General features: G+C 35.5%; 1 long non-coding RNA gene across 1 annotated transcript in view; it reads right to left on the reverse strand.

The window, feature by feature from the left end:
• Positions 1 to 6033: 6033 nt before the first annotated feature.
• The window catches only part of LOC135074673 (uncharacterized), a 127164-nt gene continuing 111508 nt past the window's right edge, over positions 6034 to 21689 (reverse strand). The window contains exon 3 of the long non-coding RNA XR_010257873.1: positions 6034 to 6237. This is a non-coding gene — a long non-coding RNA (uncharacterized LOC135074673). The remainder of the gene's footprint in view (positions 6238 to 21689) is intronic.

Raw genomic sequence — 21689 nt, forward strand, 5'->3', positions numbered from 1 at the left:
ATGTCATCATACAGAAGCAATTTGTCATTTATGAGTAACTAGCGGCCGCGCGCGACTTCATACGTCTTCGAATCGTTTGCGTATTCGATAAAATTCGATACTCAATCTTCGAATTAAACGATAACGTGACAATTTTGATTCTCAAAATAAATTTCGTGCAACCACATCTCATACTAAGTTCACTTTACGGCACGTTCACAAGGGCGCTGTTGTAGTTTTCTTACTAAATCTTTTGATGGCGATTCGAGTACGCAAACGATTTGAACTCGAAAGTTTTTCGTGCTAGCCGTACAGATCGTCGGTCCACCTAGTGGAAGGCCTGCCCACGCTATGTCTTCCGGCTCGTGGTCGCCACTCAAGAACTTTGATATGTCTTGTATTTACATAAATTGGGTGAATAGAATTCGTTTATTTATGTGTATCCAGTGTATAGTGATTTCTTCTTTAGATCTTCAAGTTACATGAAACATTATCAAGTTACATGCAGATTTCAGAAGATGGCGTATTATGTCACAATATTATCATTAAAGTTTGAATAGTCGTGGTTACGATTTTCACAATTTTGCTACACAAAATTAAATAAATTACATCTTGTATATTGTAGTAGTTACTCGTATTCAACTACACTAAAATGTTTAAACATTTATAAAATTAATTGTTTCTAGCACTTTGTCTCGAGGGATTTTTAAACAAATTAGTGAATTGAGTTGCAAATTAAATTCTACATGAATAAAAGTTGAAAACGGACATATTTTTCTATTGTTTCACTACTTCAATTATCTAGTTAAAAGTGACTCGTGTGTTAAAATCAAATGCCGCAATGTTCATTTACTCGTAGTTAGATCTGACATCGACACAGGTAGTAGAGTTTACCTTTGATCTTGCTACGTATTGTTTTGTTATCTTCAGATTGATCTACGCTTATATGCGGGCCAATTCATTCTTTTGCCTGCCTCTGGCTGTAAAGTGTAGGGTTTAAGTTGTACACTTTTGATTGAGATTCGATTTTGATTTTGAGTTTTGATTTTGTACTCCTCTAGATATTGATCAATACATGAGGTGAACATTATTAATACTAAGAAAGAAGCAAGCATTAGATGTAATGATTGTAATGATGATGATCTATCTAACATTAAAATTGTTTTTTTAATTAAAGTACTCTTTTGAGTAAGTTTAATCGAGTTTCTCATATTTTGTTATATAAGTTTTACAAACTTAAGAAAGAAGAAGTTACTGCTGCAGTAGCTTCTTAAGGGAAAGGATTTTTTTAAATACTGTTGATGGTTGTATTACACAAAACATTGCAATAGAATAACAGATTTGACTCTACCAGCTATGTCTTTATAAAAAGCTACATATTCCTTCACATCGCTGAATCGCTGACATCTTAACCCTTGCGCCGCCACTCAGCATAAAATAATTCAGTTTCATTGCACACACGTTTGCGCTGTGATGTTGTCCAGACTTCTTTCTTCATTATTATCGGACGACGGGTAGCCGTTGAGTCTGAATGTACTTCACTTTTGTGCTGCTGTTTGGCTTAAATAACTTTATTACTTGAACTGTAATAAATAAATATAGCACGAGAGGACTCTTATAAATTACGAATACGTATGTTATGAAACACACGCAAATACTCGTATAAGAAATTGTAGAATCAATTGTAGAATCAATTAGTGTAACAGAGGTTTGTGTATGTTCTCATTTAGCATTATTGCGACATACAATTAAATTGGTTGGCAACAAAATCTTTACCTATACTATAGCATTGATGATGTCCAAACAAAATTATACAAAGTGAAAATTATTGGTAAGTAGGTACGTTGTGCATAAACTTCTAGCACCGGGCCTTTGAAATATGTTTATGTATTTTGTTACATAGGTAGTACATAACTTTAATTGCGGGTGTGTTACAAATTTAACACCTTTAATTTTCAACATTTAGAAATACGGGCTATTTGGGTCCGTGTGGTCTAAAGTGGTATCCGAAACTGAACTCTCCCGAGATGTTATAGGGTTAAATTTTAATTACAACATGGGTGTTTGTTTCAAAATTGCTCTGCTATCGTGCGGTTTGGGTAACAATGTGCAAAGTTGCTCTACGTAACGTATGTTACTCGGAATTTTTATGAAGGTAAAGGTTATTAAAATTAAACATTGTATTTATGAACAGTTTGAGAACGCTGTTTCAAAACTTCTCTGATTTTGTTTTAATTATTTAATTATTTGATTACTCAGTACTCAGGTTAGCTTATTCCTTTAACTTTGACTCTATTACACACTTTTTCTATTATTAGGTGGACAACAATCTAGTACAGAGATTTAATTATCTCATATAGGATTGAAACTAGCCACATTTAGCACAGAAAGACAAAGTTACCATTCGTCAGTAAAATATCACATTTTTTTAGCCTTTTAGTAAGGGTGTGTGAAGTTTTTTTATTTGTTCATATTTTTGCTCTAGCCTGGTATAATGCCAGCCTAACAGCAAATTAACATGTTAGCGAGCGATGCGCGGCGCTTCCATCCCATCGTATGAATAATGAACTGCGCAGCGCTGACTGACGCGGCTGCAGTTTGCATGTGACCTCACGAGGTCACTGGAAACTGTAGTGACCTTACAGATGTGTTTTTATGACCTGTCATCTTTATACTGAAACCTATTAAAAATGTATGTAATCATAAATGTTTATTGCATCATGTTGGTATATACGTATGTTATTTCTTAGCCAGTCATTGTTATTGATTTATTTTAAAGCCAATAAGGATTTAAAAATCCACAACTCTACAAAAAATTATAAACAAATCCCGCGACGAAATTTGGACCCCGATTTACCTCTTTGGAGGTTGAATTTTGGAAAACCTTTCTTACCGTATGCCTACGTCATATATTAACTATCTGAGTGCCACGTGATATTGGCAGACGCGGAAACACAATAGCCATAGAGGAGATGAAGGGTGAAAAGAAGTGCAGCACATTCGTTCAGTTATTTAAGATGTGTTGACTAGAAAAACTGTACAGACTGTAAAATGTAAAAACACACAAAGGCTTGAGAAACTTCATCCATTTATGACTCATATTTGGAGTCGTCTTTAGACACACCATTTACGCGCTCAAACCAAGGCACCATCTTTGTTCGCAGAACATTTTAATTCAAACAATTAGCGCTCGAGTGTTTGGCTTACAATTAATTTACCAGCTGCCAGGTTACTGGATCTCATTAGAAAGGTAATTTTGTTTGGGTGACAAATAAATTAGCGTTAAGCAGAGCGAGTTTGAGAAAGGTTGGAGCCTAAATGTTATGAGTGATGTTATGAGTATTTGTTTTGGGAATGCACGTGTTAAATGATGAGAGCGCGTTGATTCTTGGTTAATTATAATTAATGAGGCAGGGCTCAATATTGCATGACAATTTATGGACATAACTGTAACCGTGTCTATCTACATAGAACTAGGTAACAAGAGATGATGATTGAGATTTAATAATACTTATGTGATGACACTAACTAGAAGAAAAAATAACACATATTGTGTTCCAAATAACTTGCGTTACAATAAAACAAGACCATTTTGTATCTTGTTTAAGGCATATATCATGTAGGTTTTGTCAGCCCGCATAATGTCTTGAGATGATTCTTTTTTAAATTAATCAATTTATCTGCGATCGCCAAACGCCAAGCCGCCTACCTACCGTGGCGATTAAGCCAAAACCCCCTATCAGGAGAAGAATGGGGGAGGCCTTTGTCCAGCAGTGGACGTCATTTTGCTAAAACGAAAGAAGTGTCTCAAACTTATGAACTGTAATAAAACAAACGTGGTATGACACTGCACTGTACCGAATAATGAATCTGCCCTCAGAGATCAAAGCTTCATGCCTCGGAGTCGGGTCGAATGTTTTATTGATAGAAACGTGAGGGGATAAACATTGTGTTGCGTTGTGACACTTTCTTGGAGTTCATAAACTAGTGTAGGATTAAAATATTTGAGTTTTGTTTCAGGATGCGGGTCTGATGAATTCGAGTAATGTACGTAAGTTGTTCAGATGTTTTCGCTCTTCATTTGTTTGACTATGTTTTAGAATATGTCACGTATTAGTACGAATGAATAAATGAAATTATATACCTAATACAATACTAAGGCTGAGTTGCACCACCTAACTTTGACCGTAACTATAACGATAACCCGTGATTTTTGTATACAGTTTGACAGATTTTTGACGTATCAGAAGATGGTGCAACCCAGCCTTAGGCACCTAACTGCTAACTCATGTAATTTAGTTGGTAACAAGCATGAGTTTATTAATTTTAATTTTATTATACTTCAGTAAATCATATTATTATTGTATTTCAATTGAAAAAGTATTACATATGCGAGTAAATGAAGAAGTATGAGCAAAATATTTGTAAACATTCCCTTACTCTCCTGTACAATTTGAGGCTGATATTTATGACCCGCATGTTTGTCATAGCTCCGAAGTAATGTAATTTTAAGTCAAGAATTTTATGACAATGATTTATAAATTTCGCGATCTTCGTTCGTATGCTAAGCTCTTTTATTACGCAGTGAGTGTGTAGGTAATATTAATGTGGACTGAATGGGGTCGCGAGTTCAATTCCCGGTGGGAGCAGGTTTCAGTATCTTGAGCACAACAATTCTGATGTGTATTTTTCTATGTGTTATGTAGTTGAAACATTATGTACAGACATCAAGGTAAATACTGTGGCATCTTATGCCAAGTTGCAATTATAGGCGTTTTTCAATATTTTTTTTAAGAATATTAAATTTAGCAATTTGTAAATAACTACAAATTACTAATAATCCCGTTAACCCTTCGTAGTAAGCTAAATATGCTTGTGTTACGAGTGGGTTCAACACAATAGTCTCTGTTTTGCTCAAGGTCAGCTGGTAGAGAATGACTTATGGCATTGAGCTCGCCTTTTTGTACGGAATATTCTTAAGTGTGTGTAATAGTCTTTAAAAAAAAATACTCGAGCGGTGGCGGGGTCGACCCCTTCACCGTTCGGCTATCGCGATATCGTGGCTTCAAAAATGTATGGTCTGATGTAGTCTGTACATTGTACAAGCTTAGCTCTGCTTAGTTTGAGGCTAGATAGGTAATTAATTTCTGTAGTTATAACAATTGAATAAAGAAACAACGCTTCTATCAGAATAATGTACCTGAGTACCTAACATACCTGATGAGTGTATGATAAGCTCATTTAGCCTGGAACTTCCACGATACAACAACAAGAAACATCGCCATAGAAGTTTGCTATTCCTAATGTTCTCTGCCTCTATAATATCGGAAGTTTCCCCACTGAAACGGTATTCTCGTACGTACAAATGCTTCGAGAATTGCGCGTTGACTTTTATTTGCCAATAAAATGAGTGAATAACAAATAATACACTTTGTGGGAGTTCACTGCGAGAGCGTTTACATACTTTTTGGAATGTCTTTTCAAATTGTTAACAGCCATTTTACTTCCTTGTAGATAGTTTTATGTATGAAGTCTAAAGTTATGATATTTATTTTATTGCGTTAGTTTTGATGGTAAGGGAGTCTACATCTAAGTTTAACAAACACGGACAGCTTGAAGCAGCCAGAATCGACAGCTTCAAGCAGCGACTGCATTGTAAACTGTAGTATTCTAAGCTAGCTGTCCGTGTATGTTTTTTATGTGATAGGTGGCAGATAGTTTGGGGAACTGGTGGGCCTAAGTCAATCAATTGAAAATTGTACTTAAATACGTGATATTGCTTTATCGTTGCTAAAATCAATACCTAATGTAAATAAACACAATAAAGATCTTTGATACTCTATTGAAAAGGATATGGATTGGTGATCAGCTTGAGACACCAACTCCTGGGCCTGGTGTCCTGCGTCATGTACCGGAGCGCGACCGGGGTGAAGCCGGGGTACGGCAGGCCCTGCCCCGCCGTACTCTCCGTACTCATCCCCCCCTCCGAGTCCGAGTCCCCCCCGTCGGACTCAGACCCCCCATTCGAGTCCGACTCATCCCCCCCTTCCCGGTACCCGTAGTAAGGCATCCTCTCCCTTTCTCCCGACATCTACCTAAATTATAAGCTCATTTTTAGAACAGTCTTATGCTACTTAATCATGGTTGGTTCAACTGTTTAGGTACGTGTCCGGTTGTATTCGTAGCGAGTGAGATAACTGCTCCGACCATAGAGTTGAGGATTGCTGCATGGTTGACGGGCACACGCACTGAATTTATCTGAAACAAAGGAAAAATATTGTTAATTTAAGGGCTATTTTAGCTGAGCGATAAGTCAAAAATCAACAAAATGTCGCCTTAATGGCCCAGCCTGTCTGTTTAAATTTCATTCCGCCGTAAGGAGAATGGCAGCTGAGGTTGGTTAAATTAACGAATCAGCTGAGCTGTCTGCGTAATAGGAATCGTCATTTCAATGTTACCTATTCATTGAAATAAAGAAAGAAGACGAAAAATAATTCCTTAAATTTTAAACTTGTATTCAATATCATATGTTACCTAGTAAAAATTTTGTATCAAAAAGTGCTCTCAAAACTATCTTCATTGAAAGAGTTACTTTTATCAACGTGAACATTTTACGGTAAAACATTTTGAACTCGTTGGAAGACTGGAAATTTCATAAAACAAAATGTATTTTCTCTCCAATTTTGTTGTCACCTACTTACATACGTAATAGGGTGAACGGGGGAAAATTGGACGGCCCAGCCAAAGTACTGTCGTTATATTTAAACTCAGGCAAACTAACCTTACATGAAACATTAATATTTTGCGCTATTGGCTTCAAAATGTTCATCGCTTATTTCTATTTTACGTGGAATTTTGCCTACACTAGAAATCATGACCTAAATATTTAAAAAATGTTTTTAATAAAAGTTTACTTTTCAGAGTATGTCATTTAGATACTAATAATGATGAAACAGTTGTACTGTAAACTTCAGCATGCGCTATAAAATAAATTTAATTCAAAAACTACGGACAGCCATGTACCAACTTTTTGGCATAGATCGATAGTTGCCTTAAAGTCCACGCGTCTGCATATCCAAACATATTTTATTGCCCCTTAAGTGGGTGCCACTTAAGTCCCCGTCGGCGTACCCCTACGACAGCCCGGAGATAGTCTGACACCGGGAAGATTAATACTCTTTCACCCCTAGTCGGATATTGGTAAACTACTTTTCAATTTTCTTTGCTGCTTCATAAGTGATCTATTTCTTTTGTAACTTTTGTTCTGTAGGCTACTACATACACGCTAGTGTACGAGTAATTTATTGTAAGTAATTTCAAACCACTCAGCTAAAAGCCTGTAATTTCAAAGTCTAAACAGAGAACAAACACAGTACAAAGAACACACATTAGTACAAAAATACAGACTAATCGAATACTCAAACCATCACAGGCAGGGCAGGGTTAGATCGAATCAATATTCTTTTTTATTGAACCTATCACTACCATTTTGGTTCGGGACTTGACTCATATCTCCCACTTCCGCGTAATAATAATGGTTCTAATTGACCCAACCTACCGTACGGTCAGAGTAAATACAATTGAGTAGGTCATCTTCATAGAAACGCCCGAGCGCGGTTTGTATGTGCACGCACACACTGACAAAATTTAGCGTGGATTAGCAGTGAGGTGCAGGTGCGCTGAATTTTGTCAGCGTGTGCGTGCGCGCCGCATACCTAAGTATTGGCGCGCGCTCACATACAAACCGCGCTCGGTGCGTTTCTGTGAAGATGACCTACTCATTGTATTTACTCTGGTACGGTGGCCGCAAGCACGCAAGCATTCAGTAAACATTTTATTGCTTCCTCCCGCACTGATTACTCATTTCGCTAATAATAATATTGACTTATATTATTGACTTATGCTCAACAAGTTCCCGCAAGCCAACACTAAATTACGCGGTGGGCTCTGTTGGTACGTAGTATAGCCGTAGTAGGTACCTATTATCATGGCATGGTAAAGTGAAACTAATATTTGAACTTATCTGATTTTAGCGCCTTACCGCAATATATTCCTCGTATAAATACTGTAAATCTTTAAAATTCTACTACTTAGGTACTATATCTTCATTTAAAATAAGATTACGTTTCTACAAGAAGTAACTATATTTTGTGTACCTATCTAAAATAGTGTTCTATCAATAAATAAACTGTCTAGAAAGCTTACAAAAACTTTATTTACCCTTTAACTTTGACCTAGATAAAGATTTTGAGTTTTCAGATTTTCACTTTACGTACTCGGAAGAGACATCCTTAGTTTCCTTTTCATTCTGTATTAACTTAGAAACTTCTCGTATAAGACGTATTAGGAATATTTAAGTAGGTACCCTGATAAATTCACGCAATAAAATAAATGAGAAATAAATTCCAACAAAAAGCGTGGCCGAACGGTGAATGGTGCCGGTCTGGCCAGCTCGAGATCTGAGGAACGCTAGTTCGAACACAACACAAGATCCAAAAAATAAGAAGATTTATCTAATCTTTTGACATTGCGCTCAGATGTGAAGGAAAACGTATGAAAATCTTATGCTGACATGCCCACTTAATATCGTCGTAATGGTTTGGGAATAAAGTTACAAGGACAGCTGGGTCGTATGACTAAGTTGACCATATTCCACCTAAATGCAGGACATCACTAAATCAGGAAATAATTAAAGGCCTTTGATTATTATACTAAAAGGTTGGGTATCTTTGTACGATAGAGAAGATAACAAGTAGGTATATTATTTTAGTAAACAAAATTACTTAGATTAAATGTTGAAGTTTTATGTTGGGTGACAAGATTTTTTACCACTTTAAACATGAGTTCTTTAGGAAGAAAACAGGAGGTGGGCGGTGGGTGTTTCAAGAGCATAGAAATTGCACGGGTAGAGTAACCAAAAGCGAGATTTTGTTCTACAAAACGGGACGTGTGGTCACTTTCCGTATGACCCACCTACCCATTTTATTCCCGTCCATCACATCCTCGTTTATGTCTGATAAGACACCTGGAGATAAAAAGTCGGAAGAACCAGGGACGTGCAAGTGTGATGGACCGTAGCATATTGCGGTGATTCGGGAATCATGCCGCCATACTGCGACGGTGAAACTTTTATGGCTTTAAGAGAGCGTGTCATGGCCAATTTATGATTGCGCCACTGATTTGGGATTGAGAGGGATGGAAAGGGCAGATTGTTTTTAAAGAAACACTCAAATTCTAAAAAAAAATCTTTTTGTGTAGTGAACATTCTTTAGTTAACGACCTATGACTCTCTTCCACCTTAGTTAATTTACTAAACCTGTACTCTGATCTAGTTTAATTGATTTTATTTTCGCATCTAGCTCATAATTTTTTAGATATTTGAACGAACTAAACACAGTTCTTTGTTGACAATAATCATAATCTATGTGGAGTGTTCACACACAAATTGATATTTGACGATACACATCTTCAAATGAACCGCCTAGTATTCCAAAAGGGGTGCACGTACCATTAACAGCCGCAATGAAATCGTGACCACACTAGGCGCGTTTACTGGCTATAACAACCGCTATCAACCGAAGCGTTTGTCACAACGAACATTGATACAGAAGGGTTCATCCTCTATCATTTTGTAACATCCTTGTAAAGTACGGCCAACTAGCAGCGATACAAAAGGTCGATACGACTGTCGAGTTGACAATATATTCTGTCTCTTCCCATCTTGTGTATTTGTCGTAATTTCTCGTTCTCCCGCCAAAATATGTCAAAGTCAGACGGGTTCACCCATGACATTAGGATTGTTTACATTTGGTATCGCTTCTCGTTGGCCGTACTTTACTTAATCAGTTGAAATAGATATTAGTCAAAGGAGGGCTCTCAAGACTGTCTTTTATACCAAACCGAATTAGTTAAGGAGAATCATTTGCAAAGAATCGCCACAAGGTTCGAGAAGAAAAATCCCATCCAGGTAGAGTGATCAACTAACTACAAGATATTAATTGGACATGCGAGCACAACTATATTTAAACAAAAGATACCCTATTTTCAGCAATGTAGGGCAGAAATTGCTATGGTTCTCACTCGCCAATTTAAATTGTGTTTTTGATACAGTAAACCCGGTTTGCCAAAAAAGTCTCTTAAATTCCATACAAACACATTTGTTACAGAATATACATCTGTGTGCTCTAAACTTTCTTTTAAAATCTTTAAAATGTATAAAAAGTTTTCATTACAAATTATTGGCTTATTGAATCAAGAAAACATCAAGGTGGGTCAATGAGAAATGAGTCCACTGAATTAACGTCCACCATACCGTGTACTCATATTTGTACCTAGCTAATAAGCCCTCAACATAGCTTTAATAAAGATGGAGCGGTAAACTTGCGGGTATCGATATAAAATTAACGTGCAGCCGTTTGGCAAGCCCAAGCGTTTGAGCGAGCTTGATTACCGCCTATAAAAACGCTGTTAGTGCCCGAAATCGCTTCTGCGAGCTGTACAATTGCAGTGAACTGCACGAAGAATGCTTTTCATCTCGTAATACGATGGTTTATCGAATAAGATTTGAGTAAGAGGACAAGTTTTGAGTTCACGTTAATTCACTTAAGTACTTATCTTTTTATGGCGGAAAAGAGACGTGTTGCTTTTTGTTATGTAGGTATGTACCTACCTAATTTGACAAGTGTAATCTAGTTATAGATGTTGAAGTAGTGGCAAGGAAAGTTATATTTAGACGTATTATTATAACATTAACAAAAAAATATATGAAATTACTAAGGCTGGGTTGTACCATCATATTTTAACTTTGACAAACGTCAAAAATCTGTCAAACTACATACAAAAAACACCGGTTAACATCATAGTTACGGTCAAAGTTAGGTGGTGCAACTCAGCCTTAGTAACTAAAAAAATTGGTTTCATTCTATTTTTGATCTAGACATTTCCTATTCTGGCTTATTGCATAATTAATTGGTCTGTTTAATATTCGTATAATCTAGGTCTCTAGCTAGACCCTAAAAAAAAGTCAGAATCTTTATATTACTCTAGCGTAAGTAATATACATTCGGACACCATACGGCCCGTAATATGGCGTGTTATCTATTATGCATATCTCATTTCCCACATCTGAGGGTCGGAACATTTGTACCCGTCGTCGAGACCATGGGCCTTAATGTATGTTTTTGCTAAACGATGATAAAGGTCATTTTTTGTTACCACTGTACCAAATTGAGTGTAAATATCTTACACAAAATAGAATAGACTCCAGATTGTTAGAATGAAATAACGCCAGGTTAAATGTAACTAATATTTGAAAATTTAAACATTTACAGAACAAAAAAAGACAAAAGTATGTTTGTTCTTACAGTTTTCACTCCAACGTGCGCTATTACTTCACTGAACAAATTAGATACCTGTGGTCCTTAGTGTTCTGTTTAAGTTAAATGTAGATACTCGTATATTTCACAAGTAACTAATTTATGAAAACAACCAAGCAAAATTTTCCACCAATCGTTCACGTACAGCTTTACTTTATTACTAAAACCTAAATAACTAACGAACTTTGCCTCCGCGATTCAACTTTGCAAATCAACAACAAACGCAATAAAAACTTGAACCAGCTCTGCTTTATATCGAGGCTGTAGGAAATTCAATTGTCAAAGTCATGAATATGAAGTAATAAAATGAGTAGGTAGTATTTTTCATGAGTATGAACTTTCCTGTTAGTCCAGTCAATAAAGCATTTATAGATGGAAATCCGTGGAACACAATTTTTGACTTCGGGACTTTATTTAGACTAGTTAGGAGGTGAACATAGCAAAAGTCCCCGCCCTTAGCCCTTGAGCCGGCGGGGTGAGGGGGGTTTAAAGGTACCACTTTTCGGTTTTTCGCTTAATCCTCGGAAACTATGCGTCCTAGTGACATGACTACTATGAACCAAAAAAAGCTTATTCAATTTGCTACAGGTGAGACAATCAAGTTTTTCTATATCTTTTATAGTTTTCACGGCATCTGCTCTAGAAGGTCTGTAATTTTGGAAATTTTATTTTTGTCTTACATGTTCCCATCAGGAGAAAATCGACTAAATCAACATTGAGCAAATATTTTAGACATGCGGAAGCATGTTAAGCCTAGTTCCAGGGAGAGGACTGCACTGTGCGTATATTTAGACGAATCAATTGGAGCCACTTTTGATTCCACATCATTCAAAAACTACTGTGCATTAACACTTCAAATTTGGCTCATATGTTGAGACTTGCAAGATAAACATCAGCTTCAAATTTCATAAATATACCTCAAACGGTTCTTTAGGTATTGACGTCCAAAAATCTACATATCTGACCTATAGACCAAATTCTAACAACTTCCAGATGACCTTGAAGGTTCAAATTTGGCATACAGATAGGCAGATGTGTAAATACAAAGGAACAAATAAAAAACCAGTAAATTTTAACATTTTACATTTTTAGATAGATTTTAGTGTTCTAAATGTCGATTTTTGAACGTCAATACCTAAATAACCGTTTGAGGTATATTTATGAAATTTGAAGCTGATGTTTATCTTGCAAGTCTCAACACATGAGCCAAATTTGAAGTGTTAATGCACAGTAGTTTTTCAGTGATGAGGAGTCAAAAGTGGCTCCAATTGGGTCGTCTAAATATACGCACGGTGCAGTCCCCTCCCTGGAACTAGGCTTAACGTGCTCCCGCATGTCTAAAATATTTGCTCAATGTTGATTTAGTCGATTTTCTATTGATGGGAACATGTAAGACACAAATAAAATTTCCAAAATTCATAAAATTCATAAAATTCATTTATTTTTGCAAATAGGCTTTAAAAAAGCGCTTTTACACGTCCCAATATTAACCCTACCACTGCTTCGGGACAATAAATGGGCCAGTGCTGAGAAGAAGCAGCGCAAGAAACTCAGTCACTATTGTCAGCCTCCTTTTCAAGGTTTTACAGTCTTTAAAATATACAAATTATAGTCATAAGTATTAATGCGAGCTAGGCAGTTAAACATTCCAAACATTTTTATCCTTTATATAATCATCAACTTTATAGTAGCCCTTTTTCATTAAGGTGCTTTTGATATGTGCTTTAAATTTATGAATGGGCAATTCTACAACAGTTTGTGGTAATTTATTGAAAAGTTTAATACATTTCCCCATAAATGAATTACCAATCTTGTGCAGTCTGAAATTTGGAACGGCAAGTTTATTTTTGTTTCTTGTATTGAACTTGTGTAAATCACTCTTTCTAGTAAATTGCTCTATATTTTTGCGAACATATAAAAGGTTTTCATAAATGAACTGTGAAGCTACTGTCAGTATATTAATCTCCTTAAAGAATTCTCTCAAGGAAAATCGGGGTCCAAAGTTATAAATGGCCCGCACTGCTCTCTTCTGCAGAACGAACACAGTTTCAATGTCCGCAGCTGAGCCCCACAACAATATGCCGTATGACATTATACTATGAAAATAGCTAAAATAAACTAGCCTTGCCGTTTCAATGTCAGTTAATTGCCTTATCTTTCTCACTGCAAAAGCAGCTGAACTGAGCCTTGCTGACAAGGTTTCAATATGAGGACCCCACTGAAGTTTAGAGTCTAAAGTGATTCCCAAGAATGTTGTGGAACTTATGCTATTTAATGGTTCATTCTTCACCATCAATTGTGTGGGAACCTGCCTCACATTAGGTAAGGTAAATTTAATGCACTTAGTTTTGTTTGCATTTAACAATAAGTTGTTAACAGTAAACCAATGCAAAACCTGTGAGAGTGTGTCATTTATATCATCAAGGTTTACTTTACCTCTATCAACTTTGAAAATGAGAGATGTGTCATCAGCAAATAACACAATATCACATAGATCTTTTACAAAGTAGGGAAGGTCATTAATATAAATAAGAAATAGCAAAGGTCCCAATATCGATCCCTGCGGCACACCCATGGTAAGAGGTGCTCCAGAAGACTCAGTTCCATTAATACAAACTTTTTGCTTTCTGCCTGTGAGATACGAGTTCAACAGATCAAGTGCCTCATCCGAAACACCATAATGTCGCAATTTTTTTAGTAAGGTTTGGTGGTCTACACAATCAAACGCTTTTGAAAGGTCACAAAAAATACCAACAGCGTCTTTTTTACTCTCCCAAGCATCAAAGACGTGTTTCAGTAGTGCTACTCCAGCGTCAGTAGTACTTCTACCTTTGGTAAAACCAAATTGTTTATTGTGAAGTAATTTGTTGAAAATAAAATGAGAAAGAAGTTGATGAAATATAATTTTCTCAAAAATTTTGCTAAGTACTGGTAAAATAGAAATCGGCCGAAAATTAGAGGGGTCACATTTATCACCAGCCTTAAACAATGGGATTATTTTACTTAATTTCATTAAACTAGGAAAGCAACCTTGATCAATGCATGTGTTAAAAGTGAATGCAAGGTGAGGAGCTATGGTGTCAATAATTGTCCCAATAATACTGACAGAGATTCCCCAAAGGTCCTCGGTTTTTTTCATATTCAATTCTCTGAAGGTTTTAATTACTGTATTACAATCTATATGCCTGAACTGGAGTAGAGACTGGCACTCGGTGACATTAGATTTTAAGAGAGACTCTGCAAGAATTGGCGATGAATTTAATGCTTTAGTTGTTTCGGACGCAATGTTTGAGAAGAATGTCTCAAATGTGGTTGCAACATCTGTATCTGAATTTATAATTTCATTCCCGACTTTCAGTGAGAAGGTGTTATCCTTCGATTTATTTTTACATGTTTGTTTATTTATTATGTTCCACGTAGCCTTAGCTTTATTATTAGAATTCAAAATCATGTCTCGAAGATGATTCGATTTAGCAGCCACACAAACCTTTTTAAATATTTTCGAGTAATTTTTAACGTATTCTATAACATTCGGATCTTGCGTATCAGCTTTAAGTCTATATAATTCATACATTTTATTTCTACTCTTGTGAATGCCGGTTGTAGCCCAGTCGTCAAATTTACATTTTATCGAATTTATTCGGATCTTTTTCTGTGGGAATGTGGTTTTGAACTCATCACTCACTACACTGAATAGATCCTCATACATTCGATCAACATTATTGTCATTTATTATAAGTTTATCAATACTATCACAAATGTTTTTCTTGAATTTGTCAATTCGATTAGTTGTTATTGGCCTACAAACAACATCCACTGTACTAGGGACATGATGATGTTCAAATGTGGCCAATTGTCCACTATGATCTGAACTAAGGCAATTAATTATTGATTTACTTTGAATATTACAGTTACAAAAAATATTATCTAAGCAAGTAGCTGATGTTGGAGTGATTCTAGTAGGCTCATTGAAGAGGTTTAATAAGTTAAAAGATTTAAACAGGTTTAAGAATCTTATTTTATATTGAGTATTATCTAATAAATCTATATTAAAATCTCCACATACAACCACTTTCTTATTTGATTTAAATACCTTTTTTAAGACTTCCTCCATAGTGGATTCGAATAATTGGTAATTTGCAGATGGGGGCTTGTACACACTTATAATTATATACTGCTCTAGCTCTGCACATGCAAGCTCAATAGTTCGTTCGACTGAGAGTGAAACAATATCTTTCCTTTCTTTGCATTTAAATTGGTTATTTAATAGTATGAGTGACCCCCCTCTAATAGCCGACTCCCTGGTGAACGAACTACAAACTTTATAATTACCTATATAAAACATTAATTCATATTTTTTAAGCCAATGTTCTGTTATGCATAATACGTGAACATTGTACTTTTTTAAAAACAATTCTAATTCTAATTCTTTGCCAGCCAGGCCTTGTAAATTTTGATGAACAATATTAAAACCTTTTAAAGACCTGTCTGTTGTCGTCCCTCTCAGTTTAAATCAGAGGTCGTCACAGAAATATTAGTATTTCTACTAATAATATCAAAATGTTTAATAAGTTTTGTGTTAATAACACAGTTAATATTATATGCTAACAAAGTAGCAAGTTTTAATTTCATGCTTTGGGGCAGGTGTAAAGAGCTGCCTGTCATTAAGAACTTATTATTAATAAATTTATTAGTGTCGAAAAAGACAAACTTGTCGCTATGACGAACAGTCAAATTATATAATAAAGTATTCAGTAAGTGAATACTTTTGTTATTATCTGAGGAGCCATTTTGACAGTATGGCAGGGCACAAATAAATATCTTTTCAACATTAAGGCTGGCCAGCGTGGAAAAATTATGCAAAATATTTTTCCTACTAATATTCTGGCTGTTTCCAAACATTAAAATTAAAATAGATTTGCTATGTAATTGTTTACATTTTTTTATGTCATTTATTAATTGACTAAAGGATGCGTCAGGCATACAATTATTTGTAATTTTGCAATTTAATTTTTTATGCAATATAGGGCCATAACCAACTCCTAGCCTATCTGAGAATAACACTACATTGTTTGACTTTTTTACATTTAAAAATTCAGTTTTTGCAGACATTGAAGGCCGCAAGCCGCCATCAGTTTGTTGCTGACTTACTGGCATTGGTATATTTGGCAGAGATTTAAAATCCGTAGTAGGATTACCTAGATCTAAGAGATTGTTTGCTGCCAGGATATGTTCGTTAATTTGTTCCCTGGCTGAATTATATTTAGCTGTTATGGATGCAAGCGAGTCATGCAAGTTTGTGATTTCAGCCTGCAACCTTTCAACGTCCAAGTTATGAGTGGACCTACTCTCTTCTAATTTACTGTGGTAGATTTCTAAACTGTCCACTAAATCTAAATTCTTTTTCCTTAACAGAATATTTTTGTGAAACTGTTCTTGCTGTTTTATTATTTTTTTTGTTTTAGATATAAACCTATTAATTTTAACATATTTTTTAAATTTATTTCTACTAGAAAAAGTTAATGGCTGACTAATGTTCTCAGATAATTTGGTGTCGCAAGATACATTTAGGTCTGGAAGCACTGCACGTCCACCAGGGCTTCCAATTAGCTCTTCGTATAGGTTCAGAGTGTGTGTGAACTCCTGCTGCTTTCTTTCCTCTTCGAAGTGCAGTATGGTCTTATTGGCGTCCCTCAGTTCAGCTTCTAACTCATTGTTGCGCATCAAGGTCTGCTCAAAGATATTGCTGCACTGGTCGAAGGTACTGATTCTATGCAGTAGTTCATCACGGTGTTCGGTTACCTCCTGGAGACGGCCATGCAGTTCTGCCAATTCTTGTTTCAGTTCAGTATTTTTTTTTATTATATAGGTAATTTCCTCCTCACTCTCTTCTCTTTCCCTAATGAGTTGGTTACAGCTTTCCTGACTCTGTTTCAGTTCCTCGAGTGCCCGCCTAAGTTTCAGCTCAATGGCTTGTGCCGCTGCTCTGCGTGTGAGCATGTTGAATGTGGTTTTTGTCTGAAATTATCCAAAGGAAGTGTACAGTGGATATTTATGCAAAATAGGGGGTACGAGTTATAACAGTTATAATTTGAAATTTTAAGCTTTAGTTATAATTTTAACTCCACAAAATGCAACTATCATGAAAAGTTTTTTATAAATTATTATTAATCAAATAGTAATATTGAAAACTATACTGTATTTTTTTTCTGCGGGTAATATTTTTAGCTTTCAACAAGGTTTAAAATTACATCTTACTATTAACAATTTACACAATCAAACAAACAAAAGATGTGTGAGGTGTCAAAAAGTATATTGTTGAGTGTGCTGAGTAAGTTTGTCTGCGGCCAAGGTGTTGTTATCTTCAACTTTACTTCCACTTATTGTCAAGTAAAGAGAGGCACAACAGAGCCGAATCGTAATGAATTGTATAGAATCTCACTTTCATGAGGTTTGTGGAGTGTATTGTTGTACTGTTTGATTGCAATTTACTTCCCATAAAGAAAGTGACAAAGCAATGTTTAATGATTGAAAACCACAAAAATATAACCTCAAACAGATCGCAATATCAATTATTTTGAAATACAAAATTAATATATAAAATATTTAGACCTAAAGTAAACAGTATTTTTGAAAACAGTACTCCCCTGGTTTAAACGGTGGCTCCGATTTAATTTTGTACGTTGGTCGTAGCTGTCAATTTGGTCGCCGATTTTATCTCCTTATAACTATGTGTTTACACAAAGTCCAGTTTTGCAAACACTTGTACACGATATTTACACATTTATTTCACTAATTAAGTGTATTTTGATACATTATTACGACTATTTTATAATTTATATTAAAATTAATCTAACAGCTGATCTAAGTACGTCTGACAGGCAGGGCTGCCAGACGAAAAACAAAATTACAGACCTTCTAGAGCAGATGCCGTGAAAACTATAAAAGATTTAAAAAAACTTGACTGTCTCACCTGTAGCAAATTGAATAAGCTTTTTTTGGTTCATAGTAGTCATGTCACTAGGACGCATAGTTTCCGAGGATTAAGAGAAAAACCGAAAAGTAGTACCTTTAAACCCCCCTCTACCCGGCGGCTCAAGGGCTAAGGGCGGGGACTTTTGCTATGTTCACCTCCTAACTAGTCTAAATAAAGTCCCGAGGTCAGAAATTATGTTCCACGGATTTCTCTCTACACCGTCGTTAAAGCATTCATTGACTGGACTATGTGATTTTTCAGGTCAATATAAATTTGCGTTTGTAGCGTTTTTGGTCAGAAATGTTCAATTCCTTCCTAGATAGAAAACGTAAACTGGAAAGTCAGTGTGATGGTTCCCAATTTGGTTAAAAGCTTTAAAATAGAACACCAATATATTTCTCAAATAAAATAATAAAGCCAATCGCAATATCACGATCAAAACTCAAATTTCAATTCTGACCATGCACCCCAACTAAATTTAACGTTTCATTCCGCATAATTTGATCTATTAATCAACGAAATAACGAAAACGTTATTCCTAATTACAGCTAATAGCTTTGAAACCCATTACAAATGTCATTTTCACAAAAGCCATTTCTCTAAACGTATTGAAATTGCAACTTCCATTTTGAAAACAGGTTTCATCAGTTTGAAAACAATGGCCGCAAATCTATAAAAGCGGGCAGGGAAGTAATAGGCTATTCCCGCGATAGAAGGCTCTGCTATGAGATTATTTTTCTGTCTATTGGAACGTGTGCTTCCTTTCAGTGGGTAAGAGGTGTGAAGATTTCTATTCTGTTTGAGATATTATACTGAACGTTATTGAGGCTTTGAGTACGTTTCTGTGATTGTTCTTTTTATTGGGGAATTGGGCATGTTAAGCAAGGACAATTTCAAAGCAGCAAAAAATTAGCAACACAAACTACGTTTTTTGATTTTTAAAGTACCTTAAACCACCCACGTTTAATTAATGTACCCAAAGTTTACTGAGAAATTTCTAGTAGGGTGGCACACCTATACACCCGTACATGATGTTGCGGAAAGAGACTACCAGATAGGATTAATGATGATAGGTATAATAGTGTGTATGAAAGTTGAATAATAATATTGTATTGTAAACTAATTGTAGGTTTTCATGATTGATTTATTTTGAGTTCAGTAGATTCAGTACCTCCTAGCCAATGGGGTTATTATGTAAAGTCAGAAAAGACTTGTTTCTTACATATTTAAAAGATAATTCATCCACTAACACATCCCAAGTGAAAAACCAATCCACAAGTAGATCAGACTGTCACACAGTGAGTACTTCTTGGAGATAAATTCGCGTAATGTAATATGTCCCCGAGAAACGCTTCGAACGCGGAAACAGATCGCGGGGCAATGCCGATTCAATAACTCGGGGAAACCGATCAACTGGGGCTAATGCGGGATAATAGGGTGATACGTTAACGAATCGAGTGTATTTTATTGGATGAGAGTTTTGTCATTAAATATAATGAGTTAATAGTATTGGTAGGTACTTACTTACGCATTTTTATCAATATGAATAGATAAATCCTCTATTCTCTCAGTTAAGTTAATCGTAATCAGGTTTAAGTAGAATGGAATAATCATCCAGACAAAGGAATAACCCATATACACGAAACTCAGTAAGGGTCCCCGCGGATCAAACTATCGGCCGATAAAATATTTGTAGTATGTAGAGAACATACTACATAATAACAGAGATCTGCGGTCAAAATACGTTGTAACATCATTTGAAATAATTTTCTAAAACTTATGTTTTAGACCTTTTCAAAGTGTTACAAATGATTTACAATCCTCCTTACCACAACAAAAAGCGACATTACTTGTCCACAGTGCGCACAATGGTGTTTTCCAGTCAAAGATATCAATCGAGTCCTACTTGCGCCTCAATGCCGTGAACATATTCGTCGGCAGTCGCCTCGGCACGTAAATATGTCACCGATTCACTGTTAGCAAACGTAGTCACGCTATTTACCCGACAAATCGATTGTCGTGGCGTTAAAGTTCTTATACTTGTTGGGTAAAGAACTATAAATATCGTTGAGGTATTTCGGTTTACTTATAGTTCTTTTAAAAGCTACGCTTAGGTTGTTAGAACAATTTGTAGTGATTAGGCCATAAAGTGCTCTTCTTACTGTCTGGGTAATTTTAGTAATTTTAACTAGAGACTCGTCTCAACTAGTTACTGTTCTTAGTGTTAAATTTAATTTGAATTTACAAAACCTATTTAATAAAAAACTTTTGCATAATATTTAGTGAAACCCCCAAAGAGCGAAATGCAATCCATTGCAGAGTTCAGCAAATTAAACACATACTTATACTTTTTTTATACTATCAAAGCTGTTGAATAGATTAGTAAAGTTATTTTAAGGTGGTTTATTTTAATATCTTTAATAGATACCTATTAATAAATCCTTACAAAGATTCCAATTAATCACTTCGCAGAAGCCATTTAAAATTCGAGTCGATACTTTTCCAGACATTTTCAATTTGGTGGAAACTTTATATAAATGTCAGGAGATAAAACAGTTCGAAGGATTTTCTCCACTTGAAAGACGAATTGGCTTAAACACCTTCTGGGAGTTGTGCTTTTAGCTTAGAAGAAAACTTCTACACAAAATGTAAATGTGTAAAATATTGTTCGTTTCAGACAATCCCTGAAGTCTGAACAAAAGAGATTAAGTGCTACTTACTTGGCACTTTGCCAGTCAAATCATGCTTACCGATTGGAAAAAATATTATATTTTATTTCTTTACGCTTTTAGTAATATTAAACGAGATTTAAGACAGTCATGCTTCATGAGACATAAATAGGTTATTTCAATTATCTAAAATCCTACTTAATTGGCATCTAAATCAAAGACACTGATAACTTTATAACATAATTTTTGGTTACTACATTCTAATATGCCTAAAGTCAAAGCCTTTAAGCTTTCCGCTACAGTAAATCAACATTTTCCACAATTAAGTATACCTTCAATAAAGACGATTTACGCACTTACATGCTTCGCAACACAGCAACTTTACCATTTACCAAACCAAACACCGTTGGGTTACAAATTAGCATTATGGCGGCACTTACGACAAAAAGGATTAGAGTTACGCCTTACGCACACTACAAACTTCGGCCGTCATCAGTTGAGCCTTACGGTATTTTGAGGGATACGTAAATGGTCGGAAAAAGGTCTGCCTAGAAAACATTTACAATGTCAATATAGGTACTTACATATTATTTTCAAATTCCTTTAAAATATGCCAGAAAGCTGTCGGTCCCCGTATTGAATGTTATTTAAGTTTTTTAAAGTAATATGAAGTGTGCCCAACCAATGAAT

The sequence above is a fragment of the Ostrinia nubilalis genome, chromosome 9 (genome assembly GCF_963855985.1).
Source record: "Ostrinia nubilalis chromosome 9, ilOstNubi1.1, whole genome shotgun sequence".
In the NCBI taxonomy this organism is placed as follows: Eukaryota; Metazoa; Arthropoda; class Insecta; order Lepidoptera; family Crambidae; genus Ostrinia; species Ostrinia nubilalis.